The sequence below is a fragment of the Theropithecus gelada genome, chromosome 12 (assembly GCF_003255815.1).
Source record: "Theropithecus gelada isolate Dixy chromosome 12, Tgel_1.0, whole genome shotgun sequence".
NCBI lineage: Eukaryota > Metazoa > Chordata > Mammalia > Primates > Cercopithecidae > Theropithecus > Theropithecus gelada.
In genome coordinates, this window is record NC_037680.1 from 42,501,934 (window position 1) to 42,517,489 (window position 15,556).

The following is a 15,556-nucleotide window of genomic DNA, read 5'->3' on the forward strand; positions in this document are numbered from 1 at the left end:
TTACAGGGTTGTTTAACAGCAAAGCTAACTAGTCTGTCAGTGTGAGCCACTAATCAATTACCAGACTGCTAAACAGATTAGACAAATAAAGAAATACAATGTCTTGGTCAGGCATGGTGACTCACGCCTGTGATCCCAGCACTTTGGGAGGCCAAAGTGGGTGGATCACTTGAAGTCAGGAGTTCAAGACCATCCTGGCCAACATGGTGAAACCCCAACTCAGCTAAAAATACAGAAATTAGCTGGGCATGTTGGCAGGCACCTGTAATCCCAGCTACCTGGGAGACAGAGGCAGGAGAATTGCTTGAATCCGGGAGATGGAGGTTGCAGGGTTGCAGTGATCCAAGATGGTGCCGCTGCACTCCAGCCTGGGCGACACAACCAGGGAAAAAAAAAAAAAAAAAATTCACAAAGCAATACAATACATAATGTTTGCCTAAGATTCAGATGTGCCATAGTTTATTAGGCTCTGCCTATAGTTTTCTCATGAAACACATCTGTATCATTAGGATGATTAATTTCATTTTTTTTCCTTACAGAGAAGATTGTCATTAAAGAGTAGGACCATGGATAGCTCACATAATAAATCATGTGAAATTTAGGATCTCTTTTAGGTGATCATAGAATAATTAAAGGGAATTCCTTCGAACAAATGTGATTAGTTTATATCAAGAATATAGTAATGACTGTCACTGTCAGAAAATTATTTCAGTTAAACTCTTTTAGTAAAGTTTTCCTGTTAGAAAATAAGTAATCTTATTGTGTGGGTGAGCGGTCACTAGACAGAGAGATTTGGGAGGATGTAGAGAGTGAAGTCTAATCCTCATGACTGTGATCGTGGTTGCAGATTTTGAGACACCAGGTGTGAGGTGATAGGCACTAAAAGCCCAGTGTGGGCCTCCCAGGGCTGTTTAGCTGGCAATGAGAGATGCACTGCCTATATCCAAGTTGTATATGGCAGGTTTTGCACAAAATGAATTACTCGGAGAAGAGAAAGTCTAATGGCCAGTCTGTTCATCTTCCCCTTTCTTGATGTTCATCTTTTCTCTCCCAGCTCTCTTTTAGTCTCCATTTTCTTGTTTTTGCTCAGCCTCCATCTCACTTCCGTTGCCCTCCTCTCCCCACCCCTTCCCACTCCAGACTCTGCCTCTTCTTTGTAGACATGTCAAGAGTCCATTCTATTTCATTCAAAAACCATGGTCTAGAAGTAACTTAATGTAAACCCACAAAGATGGAGACAGAATGAATGCCATTCTTCTCGCTGCTCTCTCAGACATTGCAGATCATTGTTGCCTGTGGTGCTGGTAAAGGCAGGAGTTATGTAGCTATAAGTAGCAGCCAGAGGAAATAGTGCCTGAGTCAGCAATTGTCTTTTTATTGCTGTGGGACAATAATGGGAGAAAAATTCAGGCTTGGTACAATTCCCTTTGAAGGAAAAAGACGCCAACACTAGCATTTTAACACAGAATGCTGGTTGGGGGTTGGGGGAAGGATGCTTACATTCCTTCTTTGGAAATATCTACTTTGATAACTCCTTTGGTAAAATAATGCAGTATTTTCAGTGTGCATATCCTTTCAGGACTCATGGTTGTATGGCAGATGCACCTGACAGCAATAATTTAAGGCTACCCTCAGAATGACTCTATGGTCTAAAAAGAATGTGTATTTAGAATTCTGAGGTAAGAAATCTGGCTGGAAGTGGCCAACCTGGAAATTCGCTCCTTATTATTAAGGATTTCCAAAGCCTGGTCCATTCCTCGGAATGTGGGTCATACAGTGGATGAAGCCCTTTGTTTGGATTAAATGAATGTTGCTAGGTGGAGAGTGCTAAGTGAAAATGCTATATAAACTGCATGCTTTTTACAAATGTTAGTGGTTCCCCTGTCCAACCCACTGCCACTGGACCGCCCCTGTATATGAGTCCTAGATAAATCCTATGTTTCCCTTGCTGGCTTCAAGTCTCTTCTTTGGTCTCTTGGCCATGGTGCCATCCCTATTGGACTCAATGGTGTTCCAGCACAATGGTATGATCAGACTCTGTTCCTGGGAGACACACAGTTCACTCCTTTGGTAGGATCTCTGTGGAATATTTAGTCATTAGTGTCATTAAGAAATCATAGTTATTTAATTTATGTTTTAAGACTTTCACCTTTCATTCTCTGAGTGTTAGTTAGCTCAGGGTGTGAAATGGTTCAAGAGAAATACTTGAGCTGCTGCAGCCAGAAGGACGTTTATGGTGTTATGCAGGAAATATCCTGCAGAATTCTGTGTGGAATTCTGCTCAGAGGGGTTTCTCTTTAGCATAAACTCAATTTGAAAATACTCTTCTGCTCAAAAGCATTCTTATGAAACCACCTCATCACAAAGCAAAACTGTCCAGGCATAGTTGCTATATGGAGAGATACAGCATAGAACCCATAGGCAGCGGGGCTGAAGCAGAGAAAAACTACAGGGGAAAGAGAAACAGATCCAGGAACGGGGAGAGGAGAGTGTTAAGCACAAATTAACTACCCTGTGGAATGAGTATCAGGTGTTTGACACCTTCACTTTTCCAAATGACCTGAAGACAAATGAAACCTCCCTGAGTTATGAAAAATTGAGACTAGAAGTATCAGAGCTGCAGGATTCAGTTGGTTCAGATTCTGTATATATAAAATCTAGACATAGAACAATTCTAAGCAAAGGCATATTACCTGCAATGGTTACTATGGATTCTTGTTCAAAGAAGAACCATTTTGGCATAGAGAAAGCTGAAAGAACTTACAGAAAATAGGTCTTGAAAGATGAAAGGCAGAGAGAATTTCCTGATTCAGAAGCTCACTATATTAAATTTTCTGTATGTTATTTATCATTTATGATATAAAATTATGCTTAATTTATCATGTAAACTGAAAATAAAATTCTAAGTCCCCCAACTGAATTGACCTTCTCCTGGCCAAAGGGATCCCAGAGTAACCTTGAAGACTAAATTCTCAGCCACAATGGGATCGGGGAGTCAGACATACCTCCTTATAACCCCTCCCTCACTAACCACTATGAGGCTTTCTTCCCTAAAGGCTAAATAGAAACCAGCCCTTCCAAAAGACTCCCCCACTGACATGGACCAACCACCTGACACTGTCCCTCCATTTGTGCCTCATAAGAGACCACCCACTAGGGAATGATTCTAGCCATTCCACTGAGAATGTGCAGTGAGGATTTTTGTGCCCTCTGCTTCACCTTTTAATGTCAGAGGGTCGAAAACTCCACCCTCGGATCATGCTAATCCTGCCATTTTTTCCACATGGATCCCACAAAGGGGCATGAAGCTCAGTTGAGGATGTGCATGCTTCTCCTCTCATAAATATTCATGATCCCTCCTACAACTTATTGAATATATATTTGGCCACTGTGCTTAGCATAAATTTCTGTTCCCTTTTTCCCTCCCTTGAAGTGTCTGTTTCTGGCTTCTGGCTGGAAGTTGTGCTTCCCAACCTGTCAGAAGGTCACACTGCAGGCTGCAGCCCTTTACGAGAAATAAAGTTCTCCTTTCCAAATTTATGAACCTCATCATTCTTCAGGTGATAATCATATAAACATCTACTTAAGTTTGCTTTCAGTCTGTCACATGAAGTCAGTCATTCTCACTATATTCCTTCTGTAGTATACTGGTCCAGGTTAAAGAGACTCTCTAGGGATTCTTATACGGTTTTGTCTTATCTGAGAGCTCAGCAGCTGGTGATTATCACAGATTTGTATAGAGTGGACACTACCAGATGTCCAGCACATCTGTCACAGCAGATGTGACATTGAGCCAGGTCTATTTTTGTCTAAGTGTATGACAGTTGGTGCTATAATTTGGATATGGTTTATTTGTCTCCATCAAATCTCATGTTGAAATTTGATCCCCAATGTTGGAGGTGGGGCCTAATGGGAAGTGTCTGGGTCATGGGTGGATCCCTCATGAATGGTTTTCGCCTCATCCTCACTGTAACGAGTGAGTCCTTACTCTGTTAGTTCTCATGAGAACTGGTTGAAAACAACAACAACAACAAAAGAGCAGCCTGGCACGGTGGCTCACACCTGTAATCCCAGCACTTTGGGAGGTTGAGGAGGGTGGATCACCCGAGGTTGGGAGTTTGAGATCAGCCTGACCAACATGGAGAAACCCTGTCTCTACTAAAAATATAAAATTAGCTGGGCATGGTGGTGCATGCCTGTAATGAGGCAGGAGAATCACTTGAACCTGGGAGGCTGGGAGGCAGAGGTTGCAGTGACCCTAGCATGCCATTGAACTCTAGCCTGGGCAACAAGAGCAAAATTCCATTTAAAAAAAAAAAGCTTGGCACCTCACCCTGTCTCTTGTTTCCTCTCTGGCCATGTGGTCTCTACCCACACAGGCTGCCTTTGCCTTCTGTCATGCGGGGAAGTCACCTGAGGCCTTCAGTAGAAGCTGCTTCTGGTGCCATGTTTCTTGTACAGTCTGAAGAACCATAAGTCAAATAAACCTCCTTTTTATTAAAAAAAAAAAAAAAAATTATCCAGCCTTAGGTATTCTTTTATAGCAAAACTAAATGGACTAAGAGACATGGTCTATACAGTCAATTTCGTTCATTTCTTTAATATTTATTGAATATAGACAATGTACAAAGCATTGGTGAGAGATGTGGAGACTATGAAGTTGGCAAATGGAGAAGAGTAATATTGAGAATTCTGCAAAGTAACTGAATTCATTGTAGAAGCTCCTTTATGAAATAGACTTTAGGCTTCAGGCTTCTTGGATCTTTACTTGGAAATTTAGGTATTCCTGATTTTAACAGATTCATTTTTTTAAGTCCCAGAGTAGAGGAAAATGGAGGTTGAACACTGAAATATTGACTTTGAAAACTGAACATCTCTCTCAATCCCATAAGTCTGTGTGTGTGTGTGTGTGTGTGTGTGTGTGTGTGTGGGCATGAGCTGTAACACAATCTTGAATTATTGTCATCAAATCATTTTTAAAATAATTGGGCAACCATGCATCACATCACCTGTATTCACAATCCCATGAAGTTATCAGACCAGAGTGATTTCTCTCTAATCTACATGCACATTAAAATGTGCATCTCATTTAAAGATATTTTTGGTACATCAAACTGAATGTTGATAAACATGTGAGACAACAGAACATAAAGTTCAATTCATGTTCTGCATTCTCTCCATCTAAGTATTTTTGTGGTGCCAATGCCTATTTTCAGGTGTCAGTGATGAAGAACTGGAAAAAGATATAGTTAAAACAAAAATTGTGAAAGAAAAAAATGTATGCTTTTTTGGATTCATTTCTACTCTTTCATATCAATATGTTTTCTAACATTTCGTAAGTGCTAAGAAAATTTTCCTTTTTGTTTTCCTCAATAGCAGGTGACAGCTGAAATTGTTCGATTATATGCTTTGTTAAAACCTTATAAATAATTTAAATACTATTATTACAGTCAGCTAAAGTCTACACTCAAATTATATTTTCTTTTCTTTAAATTCCCAAGTATATCTCACCTGCTACCCTACCTTCACCCCCAGTAAAGTCCCAAAGCCCCTGGGCTAGGTAGGGCATTATTGTTTTAGAATGTCACCAAGTTGGCCTAGAAGAGTACCTGATTTGTTGGGACAACTGTTGTTGTTTTCTGGGTAGAATGTTGGGTGAAGGAAACATACTGATGTCCAAAGGGTCTTGACTGGCAGATTGGAGGTAGGGACACCCAAGGTCAGCATTATGACATGGAGGATATGAGTAACCATCATGATGATTTAAGATATCTGAACAGGGTTGCCAGAAAAAATACATGCCACACAGTTAAATTTGAATTTCAGATAACTGATTTTTTAAAGCATAAGCATACCTCATTCAATTTTTTAAATATTTATTATACTTTAAGTTCTGGGATACACGTGCAGAACTTGCAGGTCTGTTACATAGGTTTACACGTGCCATCATGGTTTGCTGCACCCATCAACCCGTCATCTACATTAGGTATTTCTCCCATCCGTCCCCTAGTCCCCACCTCCCGATAGGCCCCGGTGTGTGATATTCCCCTCCCTGTGTCCATGTGTTCTCATTGTCTATATTTGGGGCCCACTGCTAGTAAACGTTATTCATTGTTTATCTGAAAGTCAAATATAACTGGACAGTTTGTATGTTTATTTTCCAAATGTAGTAGCCCTAAATATGAAGAAAGTCTTCTCTGCTAAAAAAATTATTTTCCTGTTTCCTGAAATTCAATTTATTAGCATTTTCAGTTCAGTTAACAAGTGCTCCCTTTTAAAAGACAAGTATCTCTGGGAGTATATGAGTCGTTTATGCATCAATGAGACTACTTACTTCTCAATGTAAAATGCATTTCTCATTGTTAAAGTGGGTTAATCAGTCAGACAGAGGGCCTAAGAATGCTTTTTTTGGTTGATTAGGTAGAGGGTGGGGTTGGCTGGAACCTGTTAATTTCAGTGGAAGAATACATGTGGATGAATTACTTTTAGTGGGGATTTTCTGATGGAATGAATTATCAACGTGCCAAGAAAAGACTATATAAAAAGATGGAATGGGCGTACAGAGTGTAAGGTGGTAGTGCCAGAAAAAACTCACTCTTTTTAGGATTTTTCTTGAACAATGAAATACTCATGAGAGGAACCAGTGATGGGTTTTATTTTTCAAACATGGATAATGGTAAATGTTAAAACCAGTGGCAAGCAGATTTTCATGTTTCTTTCATTATTAAAAGTATTGATGTAAGATTATCCTCAAATATATGAATAGTGCATCTTTCCACATTAATGACTCCTCCTTTGTTGAATTTATCACTTCACTTTAGCTCAGTAGGTCCTATACAAACCAAAGAAATTTCCTTCCTTCCTTCCTTCCTTCCTTCCTTCCTTCCTTCCTTCCTTCCTTCCTTCCTTCCTTCCTCCTTTCCTCCCTTCCTTCTTTCCTTCTTTCTTTCTTTCTTTCTTTTTTTTTTTTTTTTTTTTGATATAGGGTATTACCCTGTCAGCCAGGCTGGAGTACAGTGGCAAGATCATGGCTCACTGTAGCCTCAAACCTCTGGCCCCAAGTGATCCTCACACCTCAGGCTCCTAAGTAGCTGGGATGCATACCAGCATGCCCAGTTGATTTTTAAATTTTTATACAGGCAGTGTCTCTCTATGTTGCCCAGGCTGGTCTTGAACTCCTGGCCTCAGTGATACTCTTGCCTCTGCCTCCCAAGTTGCTGGGATGACAGGCATGAGCCATTGTGTCCAGCAAGAAAGAGAAAATAATTTAAACTTCTAAAGATGAAACTGTTACACCTGGACAGCCATAACAACAAAGAGAAGAGTGCTCTTAAGCATTTGTGAAAGTCAGAAACCTATAAACTTTTGGGAAACAAAATAAGTATATTTTCCCCTTAATCTTACAAGTGACGCAATACACTTCTAGCAAAAGTGAAAGGGCAAATAGGAATTTGGCAACATTGAGCTCTCTTTAAGCAGAAGCCAGGTCATAGGTTCTTCACTAGTCACCACGGTCTACAGCCTTTATTGTCTTTACCAGTCACTAGGCATGAGACATTTTCTTATAAAATGTAACTACTATACATTTGCCACAAACTTCAAACTCCCTTTTCACCTCCCATAGTACCCAGAAGAGTATAGGTACTTAATAGATCCTCAAAAATTTTCAGTTAATGAATAATTGCTAATTAAAACTCATACTAGAAGCAAACTCTTAAAACATATTCTAAGTACCAAAGTCTAATATTTTATATCTATTGGTTTATTCATATTGTTGTTTGTTACTCCTAATCAAATAGTGCAAAGTTTAAGTTTCATTTTCCTAAGATTTGTGTTTTAAAATAACAAGATTTACCCAAGTGATTTCAAACCACAATTACATTATCTTTAAATTACTAGTATTTTATTGCATCACAATCTGCATGAAACAGATGTCAAGATATAATGAACTAACCTGCACTGTATTTTTCTTTTTGTCTCCTGTGGAACAATGATTTTATAGGGAAGAGAACTACACAGCTGACTGACTGATGGGGAAAGTTACACAATGCATAGCTTTGCAGCAACATACTAATGCGGTAGGGAGATGCCGCAGAGAGGCTAGAAATAAAATCATTTCTTTCCGGAGCAGCCCTGCTTGCTGTTGGCTGAGACAAAAAAGAGATTTCCTTTTTTTCCTTTCTTTCTTTTGAAAACTCACATAACTAACGTTAATTCTGTTAAGCACTGGATACACAGAAAGGTGTTTACCTTAGAAAATCATTTAGCAATTTTTAGAAACTAGAGATATAATAATTTTCAATCTTTTTAACTATCTAATGACCAAAGCAGAGGGTCCTCACAAGAGGGATTTAGATGCTACTGAATTGAATAAAGAAAATATGGATACATTTATTGTATGCCTTATTCAGTTTGAGGTTCATTTTCAGTTTAGAAATAGGGCTATAAAAACATCGGGGGTTAAATAGCATGGGTAGAGGACATGAACCAAACTGCAGAGAAGAGGCTGACTGCCTGCTACATTTGCAGGCATTACTCAGCACTTTTCTTAAACTGATGCATCTTGCTGGCTGCATAGGCAAGGCAAGACCCTTTTCCCTACAGCTCAGGAAGGCAGAGAAGTCAACTTCAGCCTTGAAAAAGTCAAATACTTTAGTGCCATAATGAAATCAACTAAATGTCTTGTGCTTGATGTTTCATTCTATGCAACCTATTGAAGAAACCAAAATGTTTGCCACAGTGGGCTCAGTAATTTTTTTTTGAATGAATGAATAACTGACTGAATTCATCATTAATGCCTTATCCTAGGTCATCTGCTCAGTGCACGAGCTATAGGAAGAGCAAATACCACTGTCCTTCCCACCCATCTCATTCTAACACGAGTGTTATCATCAAACTAAGGAAACTAAAACATGTAGCCATAAAACAAATGTTTAGAGCTTCATTCAGATATTTTTTTCTTTAAAATCCAAGAATGTAATATTAAATTTTAATTAAATAAAGGCATCTTTGTGGAGAACTTAAATAATATGGCATATTGCTTTCTGTTTATCTAGTAGACACTAAACTGAAAATATAGACCATTGCATTCATAAAAATCATCTGGAGATCTTTTTGAAAACACATAGTCCAAGGTCCCACCCCAAGATTTTGTTTCAGAGGTAGACCTAGGATCTGTAAACTGCTTGTCCAGGTGATTAGGATGTAGCACTCAGAGTTAATGAATGGGCAAATTTTGAGAAACACCATTGTAGAGAATGGTCTAGGAAAAGCATCCATTACAAATATAAAAAGCAAGCCTTTGGTACCTAAGGGATTGAGTCGATTCATGCAGGTATTGGTTTGTTGATTAAAGATGTATCCATGATTCAATTAATTTAAATGTTAGAACGGGTCATATCTTTTGGTTTTATTTTTAATTGTTTTGTACAGGTGAGATCTCACTATGTTGCCTAGGCTAGTCTTGAACTCCTGGCCTCAAGTGATCCTTCTGCCTCAGCTTCCAGAGTCACTGGGATCAAAGGCATGAGCCACCATGCTCAGGTAGGAACGGATTATTTCTGACATGAAGATTTATTTTCTCAACCAGGTAAGTTTTGTGATAAGATCATTAGACTTAGAATAAGAATAGTCAGGTTCAAAATTTGGTTGTAGTCCTTAACGAAACTGTGATATTAAAATAGTGCCTTGGTCTTCCTTAGCTTCAATTCTATAATTTATAAAATGTGAAAAACTTTTATAATAACACGATAGGTGCCAATTCAGCCCTCCTTTTTTGAAATTGTCCTCCATGTAACCCATGGAGGAAAGTATAAACTATGTTTATACCATGTGACTATTTCACCCCTTTCCCATGGCCACGGCTTGGTAGGTTTTATGAGGACACCGATCACAGGGGGACTCATCTATAGGCTTAACTGAAACAATAGAATTTGCTTTCTGGGTGTTTAAATGAGGTAAGAGTGAGTGAGTCAGAATGTTATGAGAAGATGCACTACATGATCCAGAGTTGAGGATGAGGAAGCTATGTGTGGCTATAAGCAAGCAGAGCATATCGTCCAAAACAGAGAAAAAAAAAAAAAACAGAAATAACAGTAGCCATGCAAGCATTCAGAAAGAATGTAGGCTGTTTTGATATGTTTCTGGACTTCTCATTCCAGTTGAAACTCTTTTTGCCTTACTTGGGTTTTGGCCTATGGGATTTTCAATTGAATGCTTATAACAAATAAACCATTTTACTTATACCTGCTTAAATGTGCCCTTATGTTTTGAATACAAGTGTTCTAACAAAAGCACAATGTAAAAACACTGAACACAACATGTTCTTAAACTTTTGTTTTAACTGAGTACCTTATAGAGAAAAAAATGGAGGTTCAGCAAAGTTAAATATCACAGGTAATAAAGTGATAACCATTGTCAGGAGGAAGTTTGAGATTTAAATCGGGTCTAATCTTTCACAGTTCAATGCTCTTGTTTTAAAACCAGAAATTCAGGCAGCAAGACTGATATTTCATTAGAAACATTCATGACCCCAACATGTTTTCACATTGAGAAATTGAGTCATCCCACTTTTTCATGAAAATAGGCTAAAAGAATCCTTATCGGTCAAATCTTTCACACACAAAAAAATGATCTTTAACATTATTTTAAGCACTTAGACAAATACCAAGTTGGGATACCAGAGCTCTATGTTATGAAGGATGGATAAACATCTGATAAGAAAAAAAGAAAGCCATTATTATTACACCTTAAATATTAAATGAGAAAAAAAGGAATGAGCCTTGAAGAATGACTGATTTTGAGAATTGCATACTGATAGACGTGTTGGAATGGACTACTGGCAAACAGAATCACTGAGCCACTTAATGAGTTGAGTGATTGAAAGTGTCCTTTTAAATGATCAATTTAGACCCCAGAGAATACCTGCCAGACAGAACAAGTTTTAGTGTAGTTGATAGTAAGTTGTGCCCAGAATATTAAATTGAGTCAAATTTATTTTCCACATAAAGTCACAGTTTTATATGTCATTATATAATCTCTTGGCAGAAATAAGGAATAACATTCCGAATGTTGCACTCCAAAATTCAAAGAATCTTAGTATAAAAATATCTAGCATTTTAGATGTTTCGAAGTACGGCCAAATGCAGAAAATAAGTTGGATATGATAAAAATACCAGAAAGTTCTATTCAGTTGGCATCTCACTAGCAATTTCATCTTCTAATAATTTAGTTGCTGAGCATGGAGTAGAATACAATTTAACAACAACAAAAGATCATTAAATGCCAATCAACCAAACAACCAAACACCAAAGGACCTATTAAACTGCAACGATGCTCAGTTATACACTTGAGGGTATAGGGCTATCAGAGATGGGCAGTGTGCTCCTTTCCTGTGTAGTCTATGGGATCTATCTACGTAATCCTCCATGTGCTCCTACCCTTCCCCTTCAGCTGTTAAAATCACAAAGCCAAATTCAGGATCAAACAAAAATTGCTGTTATACTTCTGAATTTGGCAACATCTATTTCACCACTCCTTTTAGCTCATTTGGTCTTTATTATTCTGCTTTATATTGTATTTGATGTTGTAAGCCAGATCAAATAATTTTCGGAAATAGAAAATAAACAAATAAGCTCCCCATTGCTACAGTTTATACCCATTTTTAATGATTTATCTTTCCACAGGGATACAAATTCAATTATGTACCCTCCTTTTGACAAACCCCCATGCAATTGAAGGCAGTTATTATGTCTCTGTTTAGTTTTCTCTTTTCCAAGCTGAAAAATTTTCAATATTTTAACCTCATAATATAGGTATGATATAATTATTTGTATTCCTCTTTTGCTCCCTTCTAATTTCTGCCCAACTTCACTAATCTCCTTAGGGTAGAAACTGTAATAGAATAATGATGATAAGAACAGTAAAAAGATGATGTCTGATTTTTGTGTACATTTCCCTTAGTATGAATTACTGTATGAAGTTTTTTAGTAATATAATACCTTATTTAGCCTGTGACATTTTACAAGCCAGTTTGATATTTTTAAAAAGGGGGACTGAAACAATAAAATTGATCTTTAAATATAAAAATATGCCATAATTATCCTATTCTTCCTGCTATCAATCAGAAACAACAAATATTTATCGATTGCCTGTTAAATAAAAGAACCTTATTGGTTCTACCAAATTTGTGACTACTTAGCTTCTCTGCCATCCTGTTATTTGTATAGTTTGTTCTTGGTTCAAAATATACTACAAGCTAACCAAACTTGACAGTAGAGTCTTACTTGCCTTGATGGGCCAATTCCTAAAGGTTTCAAAATTATTCTGATTCCTATTTATACATTCCTCAGAGCTATTAATATCAGTTTCACTTAACATTTATATTTAATTTTAATATCCAGCATGAAAGCTATCAAATGGTAACAGTCTTTAGATTAACTTAGATATGTTATAATTAATATATTTCTCCAGGATGTCATAAAATCATCATTACCTATCTTGATCCACTTGAACCCTCCCCTAAAAGCAATATGATACAGATGAATAATTGCAGACAATTAGGTCCAGTTTTATTCTAAAGTTTTCAAGAATCCATAATGTCCCACTCCAGTTTTGGATTCATGTTAAATACATGTCTTACAAACATTCACACTATGTTCTTTTAAAATTATACAAATGTAAGTATTTAATAAAATGCAAATTCTCTCAAAGAGTTATTGACTCCACAGAAGACTTTTGAGAGTCAATGTCTATTGTTACTATCAACTGACACTGAAAGTTCAATTTCTTTCATTCATGTGGTAGTCCATAATTCTGATATGAAAATTGGAAATCAGGGATGAAAGATCACGTTTTTCTTTTTTTTTTTTTTTTGACAGCATCTCGCTCTGTTGCCTGGGCTGGAGTGCAGTGGTGTGAATTCAGCTCACTGCAACCTCCATCTCCCTAGTTCAAGCAATTATCTGCCTCAGGCACCCACTACCACACCCACATAATTTTTGTATTTTTAGTAGAGATGGGGTTTCACCATGTTGGCCAGGCTGGTCTTGAACTCCTGACCTCGTGATCCACCCAACTCAGCCTCCCAAAGTGCTGGGATTACAGGCGTGAGCCACCGCGCCTGGCCTGAAAGATCACATTTTTTATAAGAACATATACATATACAGATATGCAAATATCTTCTTAAAACACAGATAAGTGGTATCCATTATTTTTTTCTTGATCAACATGACATTTTGCTTTAACTCAAAAGAAAATTACATTGATGTGACAATTTCTTTTCACAAGGTCATAGTGATTTTATTCTATGCTATTCTAGAGGACTATTAATTTTAATATATGTGTGACTTTTTGTTTTTGTTTTGTTTTTATCAAAATTTGAAGATACTGAGTTAAGAGGAAAGTCCTGAAGTTCTTTAATCACTTTTCTCAAATATAGACCTCCAAATTTGCCCTTTCATAGAGTTTACCACTAGATTTAACAAAATACTCAAAGCATTCACCATTAGTAATGTAAATCTAAAAATACTATATATTTATTTCTTCTTCTTTTTTTTATTTTTATTTATGGTGTTTTTTTTTTTTTTTTTTTTTTTTGGAGACGGAGTCAGGCTCTGTTGCCCAGGCTGGAGTGCAGTGGCATGATCTCTGCTCACTGCAACCTAAGCCTCCCTGGTTCAAGCAATTCTTCTGCCTCAGTCTCCCGAGTAGCTGGGACTACAGGTGCATGCCACCACGCCTGGCTAACTTTTTGTATTTTAGTAGAGACAGGGTTTCACCTTGTTGCCTAGGCTGGTCTTGAACTCCTGAGCTTAGGCAATCTGCCTGCCTTGGCCTTCCAATGTTTTCTTTTACAATAATTTACATATGTACAGTAATTACACTTCGTTTCTATTTTTGAAACTTTTTTCACCTTCCTTCCTAGAAGGGGAAACCTATTAATAGTTCTAGAAATCTCAATGCCTACCTCATCCTTTAGTCTTTATTAATTTGTTTTTTCTAAATGCCAGGGTTTGAAAATCAGATAAAAACCATGTCTAGAGATCTGATATATGTTTAAAAATGTTTATATGTGAGATTATCTGGACTTCACTTTGAAATAAGAGATACAAAATTATATTTGGTATGTTCAAAGGTACTTGTATTCAATTTAAAAAAAAAAAATAGGGTCTTGCCCTGTCACCCAAGCTGGAGTGCAGTGGCACGATCATAGCTCTCTGCAGCCTTGAACTCCTGGGCTCAAGTGATCCCTTCCTCAGCCTCCTCAGTAGCTTGGAGTACAGATGTGTATCACCTGACCAGCTAATTTTAAAAAATATTTGGTAGAGACAGGGTCTCACTTTGCTGCCTAGGTGGATCTTGAACTACTAGCTTCAAGCAATCCTTCCACCTTGGTCTCCCCAAGTTCTGGGATTACAGGCATGAGCTACCACACCTAGTCTCTATTTGAAGTTGTGTTCTAGAGGCCTATAGAATTAGGAAACTTATATCTAGGTAAATAGAGGTCATTGTAGAAATATTTGTGTGCAATCTGCTTTGTTTGGATGAAGTTTTCTTCTCTTGCATTTGTAACAATTCACAAGAAATATCTATCTAAATATCTATCTATCAAAACCTGACAGAGACACAATGAAAAAAGAAAACTTTAAGCTAACATCTCTGATGAACATAGACACAAAAATCCTCAAGAAAATACTAGCAAATTGAATCCAGAAGCACATCTAAAAAGCTAATCCACCATGATCAAGTAGGCTTTATTCCTAGGATGCAAGGTTGGTTCACCATATGCAAATCAATAAATGTGATTCATCGCATACACAGAACTAAAAACAAAAAACCACATGATCATCTTAACAGATGCATAAAAGGCTTTCAATAAAATTCAACATCTCGTCATGTTAAAAACCCTCAACAAATTAGGTCAAAGTATAAGAGCCATCTATAACCAACTCACAGCCAACATCATACTGAGGAGGCAGAAGATGAAAGTATTCCCTGTGGGAACTGAAACAAAATAAGGGTGCTCACTCTCACCGCTCCTACTCAGCATAATGCTGGAAGTCCTAGCCAGAGCAATCAGGCAAGAGAAAGAAATAAAAGGCATCCAAATACGAAGAGAGGAAATCAAACTGTCTCTCTTTGAAAATGATATGATTTTATACCTAGAAAACAAAACCCCACAGTCTCTTCCCAAAGGCTCCTAGATCAAACAAACAACTTCAGGAAAGTTTCAGGATGAAAAATTAATGTACAAAAATCAGTAGCATTTCTATACACCAATAACATCCAAGCTGAGAGCGAAATCAATAATGCAATCTCATTGACAATAGCCACGAAAAGTATAAAATACCTAGGAGTACAGCTAACCAGGGAGATGAAAGATCTCTATAACAAGAATTATGAAACACTGATGAAAGAAATCAGAGGCCGGGCGGGGTGGCTCACGCCTGTAATCCCAGCACTTTGGGAGGCTGAGGCGGGTGGATCACGAGGTCGGGAGATCGAGACCATCCTGGCTAACACGGTGAAACCCCGTCTCTACTAAAAAAAAAAAAAA

The 15,556-nt window shown here is 37.6% G+C and overlaps 1 protein-coding gene across 15 annotated transcripts in view; it reads right to left on the minus strand.

Moving 5' to 3' along the window:
* The window catches only part of SCN1A (sodium voltage-gated channel alpha subunit 1), a 164,500-nt gene that overhangs the window by 96,357 nt on the left and 52,587 nt on the right, over positions 1-15,556 (minus strand). The window lies entirely within an intron of this gene.